Source organism: Zingiber officinale, chromosome 3A (genome assembly GCF_018446385.1).
Source record: "Zingiber officinale cultivar Zhangliang chromosome 3A, Zo_v1.1, whole genome shotgun sequence".
Lineage (NCBI taxonomy): Eukaryota > Viridiplantae > Streptophyta > Magnoliopsida > Zingiberales > Zingiberaceae > Zingiber > Zingiber officinale.
Window position 1 is genome coordinate 15,072,161 of NC_055990.1, and position 12,059 is coordinate 15,084,219.

Genomic DNA, 12,059 nt, shown 5'->3' on the forward strand with positions numbered 1-12,059 from the left:
TGCTTATTTGTATTAGTGCCAGATAAAATAAGTATAGTAACGTCCTTGAGTAGAAGGTTCTTACCTATATCAATCGATTGGTTGAATCGATAGTGAGATGATATAGGGAACACTACTCTAAATCATTCCTAGTCGAGTATTAACATTCAAGGACAATGTTAATGCAATAAGACTAGCATGTAGGTTAGTTCGATGACTTGATCTCACAAGTCATGGATATAGAGATATCAAGCTGACACATGGGTATACATTGGAGAATGTATACTGAATGACCCGCCATGAAAAAGTATCATGGATCGTTATATGAGTGTCATATACTTTCTCATGTGGCTATTAGTATGACTATTAGTCCTTTGACCTGAAGTCACCATGGATCCCTACATAAGGAGTTATGTACTTTGGTTTCGTCAAACGTCACCCGTAACAGGGTGGACTATAAAGGCGATTACTGGGTATGTAACAAATTATGCAGAGGGATGTGAGTGATGTAGATGGGATCTATCCCTCCCATATGACGGGAGCGACATCAATATTCTTGATAGAGTTAGACCACGAAGTGCATGGCCATGCCCAAATGAGTCAACATTAGATGTTGAACTCATTTGATAGAGTGAGTCTACTTGGAGTTCAAGATTTAGATTGATTAGAGGATGACACGGTCTATGCCTCATATTGATCAATCTAGATGTCTAGGATAGAAGGACAATGTCATATATTGTGAGGAGTCACAATTAGTAGTCACAAGGTGATGTTGGATCTCAACATTCTTGTAACTTGGGTAGAAATGATGCATTGCTAGATGCCGCTCATTACTTATGTTTCTAAAAGAGTTTAGAAACATTGCCAACGTTACAAGAACCTATTGGGTCACACACAAAGAACAAGTGGATGGAGATTAGGTTCATATGATGAACCAATTGGATTAGGTTCATATGATGCACCAAAGATTGGATTCAAATTAGACTTATTGAGTTAGACTCAATTAGATTCAATTGTTGAATGAGTCTAATTTAAATTTGATTCATTGAGTCAATTTATATTAATGAATTGAGATTCATTAAATTGAAATTGACTTGAATCAAAGGTTGGATTTAACTCAACAAGAAAGCAATTACTCGTATGTTTCGTAAGTTTTTCCTTGCACGGATCTACTGCTTTGGGTGATTCGGGGTTTTCGCGACACGAAAAGCGGTTTTCGTGGCCCGAAAAACCCAACAGTGGTATCAGAGCTACGTGCAAGGCTTGTACGAGTTTAGTTTTATTTTTTTTTGAAAAATAAAAGATTCTTTGAATTTTCTGTAGATTTAAGTTTTTATAGTTTTTATGGGTAATTTTTCCGTAGAAGCGAAGCACAAGTGTCTCGGCACTTGTAGGCTTCCGCTACCGGAAAGATTTTTCCAAAACGGCTTCGTTTCGCCCCAAAACTTTTGGGGACAGCGGGCTTGGGTGCCATTAGATCGCTTAGGAGCAACTCGCGATGGTTAGATCACGGGTAGGGGTACTGCCCCTAACCCCACAAGGGGATTTGCTCCGCGATTGCACCCGAAATCGTTAAAAACGAACCCGCTGGGAAGATTTTTCCGAAACGGCAATGTCTCGGCCCAAATCATTTTGGGACAGCGGGTTTTGGCGCTGTTGGATCACAAAGACACCCTCGCGATGGTTAGATCATGGGTAGGGGCACTGCCCCTGGCCCCGCAAGGGGATCCATTCCGCGATTGCGCCCGAAACCGCTAAACGGGTCCGCCGGGAAATTTTACTCGTAAAAATTGTAAAAATTAATTTTAAAATTACATAAAATTATGAAAAATATATAATTTTGAATTATATATTAATTTTGTGATAGTCATTGCACAAAAACCCAATATGATTGGATTGTGTTGTAATTCATAATACGGCCTGCGTGCCGTTAAGTGTTTGCACGTGTTGTATGTTTTTTTTTTTTCGCGACCTGCGCGTCGTGCCTTCTCTTATATTCTTCTTGTAAATTAGATTTAGACTCGAATGTAACTCGAGTTTCAAATTGTAATGTACAAATTGGAGCGGTGGAGGGTCCACACGAGATGGAGTTCCGAGGCGGGCACGAGCAACACAAGGTGGTCAAAGGGAGGAGCTTGGAGAAGCTGTTGACCCTAGGTTGACCATTCGATCTTCTCATTAGCTTGAGAAGATCGTAGTAGGGCCATGACTAAATCACAAATAGATTAATTAATTGCTTGTGTATGTGATGCATATTTAATAAGTAGTTAATTAATTAGTGCCTTACGATTAGATTAGATCTAAGTCGTGCACATGATGCACCCTTGCGATTAGATTAGATCTAAGTCATGCACAAGATGCATCCTTTTTCGATTAGATTAGATCTCAATCGACTCAACTCTAATGCCTAACTGTGCCGTGATACCTACCACTACCTCGATCGCATGTTGTTGTTGAATCTGCCAAAGCAGAGCAACACATACTATCTTGGTAGGGTACGGAGGGACAATCTTGGTCCCGTCTATCAACGCATGGGTGAATACAAACTCAATTAGATTGAGTATTCCTAGTTTACTGGGTTGGATCGAGTATAACTATAGGCATTCTTCCAATAGTTGGAAAGGTAGGACAAAATCACGTTTATATTAATTCTCGGGCGTATTAGCCAAAGCTAACTCGAGTTTTAATATAAATGCGGATTTTATCCTATAAACAAGAGTTTCATAGAGATGTAATTGGTAATCGTTACCTACCGATCATACTAAGCCTTGGGCGTATTAGCCAAAGCTAACTCAAGGGTTAGTATGATGTGGATCTTGTCCCACAAGAATTATAGAATTCAGTGGGAGCATTATTTAATTAAAGGCCTAATTAAATGATTTTAAAAGAATATGATATTTATTTCTGCAAATTTTCTGTTGTAGATAACCATGACGTCGAATACAAACTCTTTCTCCCTACGTTCTGTCCTTAAGAAGGACAAGCTCAACGGAGCAAATTTCCTGGACTGGTACAGGAACCTAAGAATAGTTCTCACTCGGGGAACGTACGTTCTGGAGCAGCCCATTCCGGAGGCTCCTCCTGCCAATGCCACGCGAGCTGACCGGGATGCTTACAAGAAGCATCAAGATAACGCATTAGATGTGTCCTGTCTAATGCTCGCAACCATGAACTCTGAGCTTCAGAAGCAACATGAGTTGATGTGTGCTTACGATATGGTTGAACATCTTCGTCAACTATATCAAGGACAAGCAGGGCACTGGAAGAGGAACTTTACAGGATATCTGGAAGATCTTAACAAGAAGAGAAATAAGATTTCTACTTCAGGTATAAATGTTATAGAAGTCAACCTCTCTATTTCTTCATTGTGGGTATTAGATACCGGATGTGCTTCGCACATTTGTACTAATGTACAAGCACTGAGAAATAGCAGAGCATTGACGAAGGGTGAGATAGACCTACGAGTAGGTAATGGAGCACGGGTTGCTGCTATTGCTGTAGGAACTTACCATCTATCTCTGCCCTCTGGGCTTGTACTAGAATTAGATGATTATTGTTATGTGCCTGCCTTAACTAAGAACATTATATCTGTTTCTTGTTTGGACAAGAAAGGATTTTCGTTTATAATAAAGAACAAATGTTGTTCCGTCTATTTAAATGAACTGTTCTATTGTAGTGCACCTCTGATAAACGGACTCTATATTCTAGACCTTGAGAGCCCTATCTATAACATTAGTACCAAGAGGTTCAAGTCAAATGACATGAACCAAACCTACCTCTAGCACTGTCGCTTAGGTCATATAAATGACAAGCGCTTATCCCAGCTTCATAAGGATGGTTTGCTGGACTCATTTGATTTTGAATCATATGAGATATGCGAGTCATGCCTACGAGACAAGATGACCAAGACTCCCTTCAGTGGGCACAGCGAAAGAGCGACTGATTTGTTAGGACTCATACATAGTGATGTATGCAGCTCTTTCAATATCGCTGCTAGAGGCGGTTATATGTACTTCATCACATTTACTGATGACTTCAGTACTTATGGTTATGTGTACTTGGTGACACATAAGTCTGAATCCTTTGAAAAGTTCAAAGAATTCAAGAATGAAGTACAGAACCAGCTTGGCAAGAGTATTAAGATACTTCGATCAGATCGAGGTGGAGAATACCTTAGCCATGAGTTTCATGACTACCTAGCTGAGTGTGGGATTCTATCCCAACTTACTCCTCCTGGAACACCATAGTGGAATGGTGTATCCGAAAGGAGGAATCGTACCTTATTAGATATGGTACGATCTATGATAAGTCATACAGATCTTCCGACATATTTATGGGGATATGCTCTAGACACGGCAACTTTCATTCTCAACCGAGTTCCATCCAAGGTCGTGATAAAGACACCATATAGGATATGGACTGGGAGAGATGCCCAGGTGTCTTTCATGAGGATTTGGGGTTGTGAGGCTTACGTTCGACGTCAAGTCTTAGACAAGTTAGGACCCAAATCCGACAAGTACTATTTTATCGGATATCCCAAGGAAACTAAGGGATATTACTTCTACATTCCCAGTTAGCACAAGGTAGTTGTGGCAAAGACTGGGGTATTTCTAGAAAGGGACTTTGTTTCTAGAAAGACTAGTGGGAGCATGTTCGATCTTGAAGAAGTTCAAGATGCGAACAATAGCACTGATGCCTCGATGGAAATTGAACTGGAACCACAAAGTGTTGTGGATGATGTTGTTCCACAAGGAGTTGAGGAACAACAACCGGTTCAAGTAGACATACCTCTTCGCAGGTTTGATAGGGTACGTCGTCAGCCTGAGAGATACTCATTTCTCTTGTCTGACCATGATGACATTGTGCTCATAGAGGATAAGCCTACCACCTATCAGGAAGCTGTGATGAGACCAGATTCCGAGAAATGGCTAGAGGCCATGAGATCCGAAATGGAATCCATGTACACCAACCAAGTATGGACTTTGGTTGATCCACCTGAAGGGGTAAAACCCATTGGGTGTAAGTGGGTCTTTAAGAGAAAGAATGACATGGATGGACTTATTTATAAGGGTCGCTTAGTAACTAAAGGTTTCAAGCAGATTCATGGTATTGACTATGATGAAACCTTTTCTCCAGTAGCGATGTTTAAATCTATTCGGATCATGCTTGCTATTGCAGCCTACCATGACTATGAGATATGGCAGATGGATGTCAAAACCGCGTTTCTGAATGGAAACCTACTCGAGGATGTGTACATGACACAACCTGAGGGTTTTGTAGATCCACACCATACTAGCAGAGTATGCAAGCTGCATAGGTCCATTTATGGACTAAAGCAAGCTTCTCAGAGCTGGAATCTTCGATTTGATGATGCAATCAAACAGTTTGATTTCATCAAGAACGAAGATGAGCCTTGTGTCTACAAGAAGGTTGTAGGGGATATAGTTGTCTTTCTCATATTGTATGTGGATGACATACTACTCATTGGGAAGGACATCCCTTTGCTTCAGTCGGTCAAGACCTGGCTAGGGAGTTGCTTCTCAATGAAGGACTTAGGTGAAGCATCCCGCATTCTAGGGATACAGATCTATAGAGATAGATCTAAGAGATTGCTTGGCCTAAGTCAGAGTACATACATTGACAAGGTACTCCTTCGGTTTTCCATGCAGAACTCCAAGAAGGGATTTCTGCCGATGTCACATGGCGTGAGTCTTTCGAAGACTCAAGGTACCTCTTCTAGAGAGGAGAGAGACCGCATGGATCAGATCCCTTATGCCTTAGCCATAGGATCGATCATGTACGCCATGCTATGTACTCGACCTGATGTCTCGTATGCTTTGAGCATGACGAGCAGATACCAGTCAGATCCAGGTGAAAGTCACTGGATAGCGGTCAAGAATATTCTTAAGTACTTAAGAAGGACTAAAGAATATTTCTTGATATATGGAGGCAATGATGAGGTAAAGGGTTACAGTGATGCCAGCTTCTAGACCGATCAGGATGATTACCGATTACAGTCAGGGTTCGTGTTTTGCTTAAATGGTGGTGCTGTGAGCTGGAAGAGTTCGAAGCAGGACACAGTAGCTGATTCTACAACAGAGGCCGAGTATATTACTGCATCAGAGGCAGCAAAGGAGGCAGTTTGGATCCGCAAGTTCATCACTGAACTTGGGGTGGTCCCTAGCATCGCTGACCCAGTTGAGCTCTATTGTGACAACAATGGAGCTATAGCACAGGCGAAGGAACCTCGCTCACACCAGCGGACCAAGCACATACTACGGCGCTTCCATCTCATTCGAGAGATTATCGATAGAGGAGATGTGAAGAATTGCAGAGTACCTACAGAGGCTAACATCGCAGATTCCTTGACCAAGGCTTTGGCACAGAGAAAGCATGATGGTCACACTAGGTCATTAGGCCTTAGAGCCTATACGGATTGGCACTAGTGCTAGTGGGAGATTGTTAGTTAGAGCCCTAAAGCCAATCATTTGATGATTGTATGGACTCATGTATATCATATTCTTGTATATATATTAAGGCATTTGGTTTTGGTTATTATGCTTATTTGTATTAGTGCCAGATAAAATAAGTATAGTAACGTCCTTGAGTAGAAGGTTCTTACCTATATCAATCGATTGGTTGAATCGATAGTGAGATGATATAGGGAACACTACTCTAAATCATTCCTAGTCGAGTATTAACATTCAGGGACAATGTTAATGCAATAATACTAGCATGTAGGTCAGCTTGATGACTTGATCTCACAAGTCATGGATATAGAGATATCAAGCGGACACATGGGTATACATTGGAGAATGTATACTGAATGACCCGCTATGAGAAAGTATCATGGATCATTATATGAGTGTCATATACTTTCTCATGTGGTTATTAGTATGACTATTAGTCCTTTGACCTGAAGTCACCATGGATCCCTACAGAAGGAGTTATGTACTTTGGTTTCGTCAAACGTCACCCTTAACAGGGTGGACTATAAAGGCGATTACTGGGTATGTAACAAATTATGCAGAGGGATGTGAGTGATGTAGATGGGATCTATCCCTCCCATATGACGGGAGCGACATCAATATTCTTGATAGAGTTAGACCACGAAGTGCATGGCCATGCCCAAATGAGTCAACATTAGATGTTGAACTCATTTGATCGAGTGAGTCTACTTGGAGTTCAAGATTTAGATTGATTAGAGGATGACACGGTCTATGCCTCATATTGATCAATCTAGATGTCTAGGATAGAAGGACAATGTCATATATTGTGAGGAGTCACAATTAGTAGTCACAAGGTGATGTTGGATCTCAACATTCTTGTAACTTGGGTAGCAATGATGCATTGCTAGATGCCGCTCATTGCTTATGTTTCTAAAGGAGTTTAGAAACATTGCCAACGTTACAAGAACCTATTGGGTCACACACAAAGAACAAGTGGATGGAGATTAGGTTCATATGATGAACTAATTGGATTAGGTTCATATGATGCACCAAAGATTGGATTCAAATTAGACTTATTGAGTTAGACTCAATTAGATTCAATTGTTGAATGAGTCTAATTTAAATTTGATTCATTGAGTCAATTTATATTAATGAATTGAGATTCATTAAATTGAAATTGACTTGAATCAAAGGTTGGATTTAACTCAACAAGGAAGCAATTGGTCAATTTTGACTTGACCAAATGGAAGTTGAAACATCAAGTTTGACTTGATGCATTGCCACATCATGTAGGTTGACTCATCCTACATGGCATGACACATTCTTGCCACATCATCACCACCTCATAATGGTGTGCCACCTCATGGAGGTTACACACCCATTCCTTTTAATGTGGTCGGCCACATTAAATGAGGGGGTTACATTTGTGTGGCCGGCCACACAATTGATGATGGGTGAATGCAATTGATTTGCATTCATTCTAGTATCTTCTTCCTTGCTTCCTCCCTCTCTTCTCTAGCTGTTGTCGTGACTTCCATGGCGAGGAGAAGGTGATTGAGTGGGTTCCAACAAAAAGGGAAGGGTGAAGGTCACAAAGGAGGTTACTACTACTTGAGTGTAAGAGATTCTTTTGTACTCTCTCCTTTTCTTACTTTCCAATCCCATCCGAGAGCTCTAGAAAGTGATAGCACACTTGGGGCTCTCTTCTCCATCCTTTGAGTGTGAGAGACACTCCTTGTTCGTGTGGATATCATTAAAGGAGTGTCTACGTTGACACTCTCGAGATCCGGCGTACCTTGGACGAGCGGGATAAGCGAAGGGCACGCATCGAGGGTAAAGATCTTCATCATGTAGATCTATAATTTTGTAACTCATACTCGTATGTTTCGTAAGTTTTTCCTTGCACGGATCTACGGCTTTGGGTGATTCGGGGTTTCCGCGACGCGAAAAGCGGTTTTCATGGCCCGAAAAACCCAACAAAATGTAGTTGTTCAATTAATTTATATTGTAGAGTGTATACTAAAAGCCTAGCTTTTGGTATAAACATTTATCTAGAAATAAGAATCACATTGGTCAAATGACTACATTTATGATAAATGTAGTTGTTCAATTAATTTATATTATAAATAACATGGTGTGTGGTGTCACACATAGAGGATCATGTTATCAGTACCTTATAAATTATAAACAGTAGCTCACGACCATAATGGAAAGGAACAAACCATTGGAAGGTCGTAGTGTAATTAGGTATTAGTTTATCTTAACTATATAATTACACTAGTACACTTAGAGTGTATTGAGTAGGACCATTAGAGGTCGTTTCTTTTATACTGACTTTATAAAGAAACAAAGACCTCAGTTATTATGGAAGTGTGTGCTCTTAATCCTAATATAATAACAAGCACATATATTTGATATTTATTTCTTTAATTTATCAATGGGTGAGATTTAGTTCGATGAATCAATAAGCCTGATAAGTAGGGAAATGATATCACTTATAGTGTGTGTTGTTAATTATAGAAGGAAACTGTGTCCTAGTGATCTAGGTTGAGAATGTCCTCAAGAGGAGCTCATAAGGATTGTCATGTTAAACCCTGTAGGTGGACTTAGTCTGACATGACGATGAAGTTGAGTGGTACTACTCTTGGAGCTAAATATTAATTAAGTGAGTTGTCAGTAACTTACTTAATTAGTGGACATTTGTTATCTTAAACACAGGGAGATTAACACACTCATAATAAGAAGGAGCCCAAAAATGTAATTTGGGATTGGTGCAGTAGTTCAATAATAGTTCTCTAGTAGAGTGAATTATTATTGACACTACAACAAAAATGTTAAAAGACAACACCCCTACGACAACGGTTTTAAGAGAAAGCGTTGCGTATTTGCTCAAAGACAACGGTTTTTGCCAAAACCGTTGTCTTTGAACTCCCCATTAAATATAAAAGACAACGGTTTTGGGAAAACTGTTGTCATTGAACAATTTCTTTTTGAATTAACAACACTTTTTACAACGGTTTTCTAAAACCGTTGTCTTTAAGCGCTTTTTTATAGGCTACAACAACAGTTTTAATAAAACCGTTGTCTTTGACTTTATTTGTTTCGTCATTTCCCCTCGCAGTTTTGCTTTCCCTCTCTGCAAAAATCTTTTCGCGCCGTGTTTTCCCCTTAGCATTCCCGAACCCTAAGCCATTTTTCTTTCCTCTCCTCGACTATCTCTTCACGCCATGACACCAAATGGAGCACTTGCGCGAGATCTGCAAGTGCCTCAAAACCCTAGTCAACTTCCTCCTCTGCCATTGCGACAACCGTCTGAAGCACGACCCCAAGCCATGGGATCCTCCCTTCGACCTGTCGCAGCCGAAGTTCGATCCGCCTCTCGCCGTCGCCGTCACCGTCTTCCTCTCATTGTCGCCATCGCCGAAGCTCGATCCGCCTCTTGTCGTCGCCGTCTTCCTCTTCGTTGTTACTGCTCTCTCGTCTCTCTCTTTTTGCTTATTGCCTGTTGGTTTTGTAGTCGGGAAGAAAGAAGACTAGGGAGCCCAAGGAGGAGAATGTGATGCTTGGGCCAACTGTACAGGAGGAGGAGCAAGTGTTCGGTGTTGCCCACATTTTTTCTTCTTCATTATGAGTCAAACAAGTCCACTTTCTGATTGTTGGTTTAGAAGGGGAATTAAAGCTTTGATTTTTTTTTCACCTGTTTTGGGCTTGCAGCATGTTACAGATTTGTCTGGGAGGGAAACACTTGTTCGTATTACAGGTATTAAGTTAATCTATATTTCTTTTTTCTCGCTTTGCATATGGTTGTGAATTCTTTGCTTTAGTTGACATTAGCGAGCAGCATGAACATGTTTGATGGTAATAAAATAGGCTTTTTAGTGGTTGTACTTAATGCTATTAGACTTGATTTTGGTTGGAAAAGAGCGAAAATGCATAAATCTGCATTGAAAATTAGAGCATACACCTATGCACTGCATGCCATACTACATTCGTTGTTTCATGAAATAAGATCAAATATTCAGGTGTACATGCCAAAATAAGACTTGTTATCTTAATATCATATATTGGTATTATAGGTGGATTAATTGTGATTGGTGTTAATTAAATAGTTGTATCCATGGTTTATCTTCTAGTTCTAGTATTGTTTCTAGACTAGACTTGATGTGTGCATTGAGTAGTATACTAATCTATGCCTTCCAAACACAATGGTTCATACTACATAGAAAACCTATATATATCTATTGTTCAGAATTAAAACTGCGTTTATAAAAGCATGGCATATTTGAAGCTTTATAAAGTTTGCCGATCAACTCTTTGTGTGTGTGTCAGTGACAATGACTTCACTTTCTTAGGTTCTCCGTGATCTTCTTGAGCTTAAGGGTGACAAAGGGTGATAGAGAGCATATACCACTTGGACAAGTTGAATCTGCATCATCCATTGCTTAGCATTTCTCCACTGGTGGAATGCCTCTCAGAGATATTTCAAGGGAAACACATGAAGCAATTGCAATTGCAATTGCAATGGACCTATTAGGAGGGAAGTCAAATTCTGGAGAAGGTAGTGAGGTCTGTTTATGGTGAAAAATCATTCTACAATTTCATTTCATTGGAAGAAGATATTTTAATTAAATTATCAACTATTTTCTAGGATCCCATTTGATGAAGTCCTTTAACTGATGTCATATTGATAGGTATTCTCTAGCACTAGGCCTTGAAAATGGAGATACTGCTACTAGTGCAATTGAACATGTAAAAATATTTATACCCAACCTTAGACCTTTTAACTATGATGATAAAACCTAAACTGATTTGAAAAAGTTTGTTGATTTATCTTCAAAATTATCAATCTGACAGTGCTTTGTCCTATTTATAGCAATATAATTTCAATGGTGAACAATGATCTCTATTTTGTAGTTCGGTCGTACAATTTGGTTCTTTTTACACACTTTTTGATTTTGCAGACGATTTCATACATTAGAACATTGTATGCCTTTACAAATGATACTCTTGCTAAGTATTCTTATGCAACCTCACTTCAAGCTACACTAAGGTATGGAATACTGATTAGTCTAGTGCAAGGCCTTGGTCTTGACTTCACATATGGTCTTACTATATGTTCTTGTGCTTTACAACTTTGGGTTGGGAGGTTCCTGATTTCGAATGGAAAGGCTAATGGTGGAGAAATTATTACAACTTTGTTTGTTGTAATTTTGAGTAGCCTGTAAGTAAACTTTGTTATGAAACCTACATTCATCTCTAGTATATCTTTTCATTTTCTCTCTAGGATATCTTTTGTTCTCATTAAGTCTGTCATTTTCAGTGGACTTAATCAAGCGGCTATCAATTTCTATTCATTTGAGCAAGGGAGAATTGCTGCTTACAAACTTTTTGAGATGATAAGCTGTTCAAATTCTTCTCTTAATCAGGATGGAAGTACCTTAGCTACAATTCAAGGAAATATTGAGTTCAGGAATGTTTACTTCAGCTATCTTTCACGTCCAGAAATTCTCATACTGAGTGGCTTTTACCAAAATGTACCTGCTAGAAAAACTATGGCCCTTGTTGGTAGGAATGATTCTAGAAAAAGTAGTATAATTTCTCTTATGGAGCGTTTCTATGATCTTACCTTAG

The 12,059-nt window shown here is 39.6% G+C and overlaps 1 long non-coding RNA gene across 1 annotated transcript; it reads left to right on the plus strand.

Annotated features, from left to right (window-relative positions):
* Positions 1 to 11,122: 11,122 nt before the first annotated feature.
* LOC122053567 lies at positions 11,123 to 11,641 on the plus strand. Its single transcript, XR_006132242.1, has 3 exons — positions 11,123 to 11,177; positions 11,390 to 11,478; positions 11,575 to 11,641. It is a non-coding gene; the product is annotated as an uncharacterized LOC122053567 (long non-coding RNA).
* Positions 11,642 to 12,059: the final 418 nt, after the last annotated feature.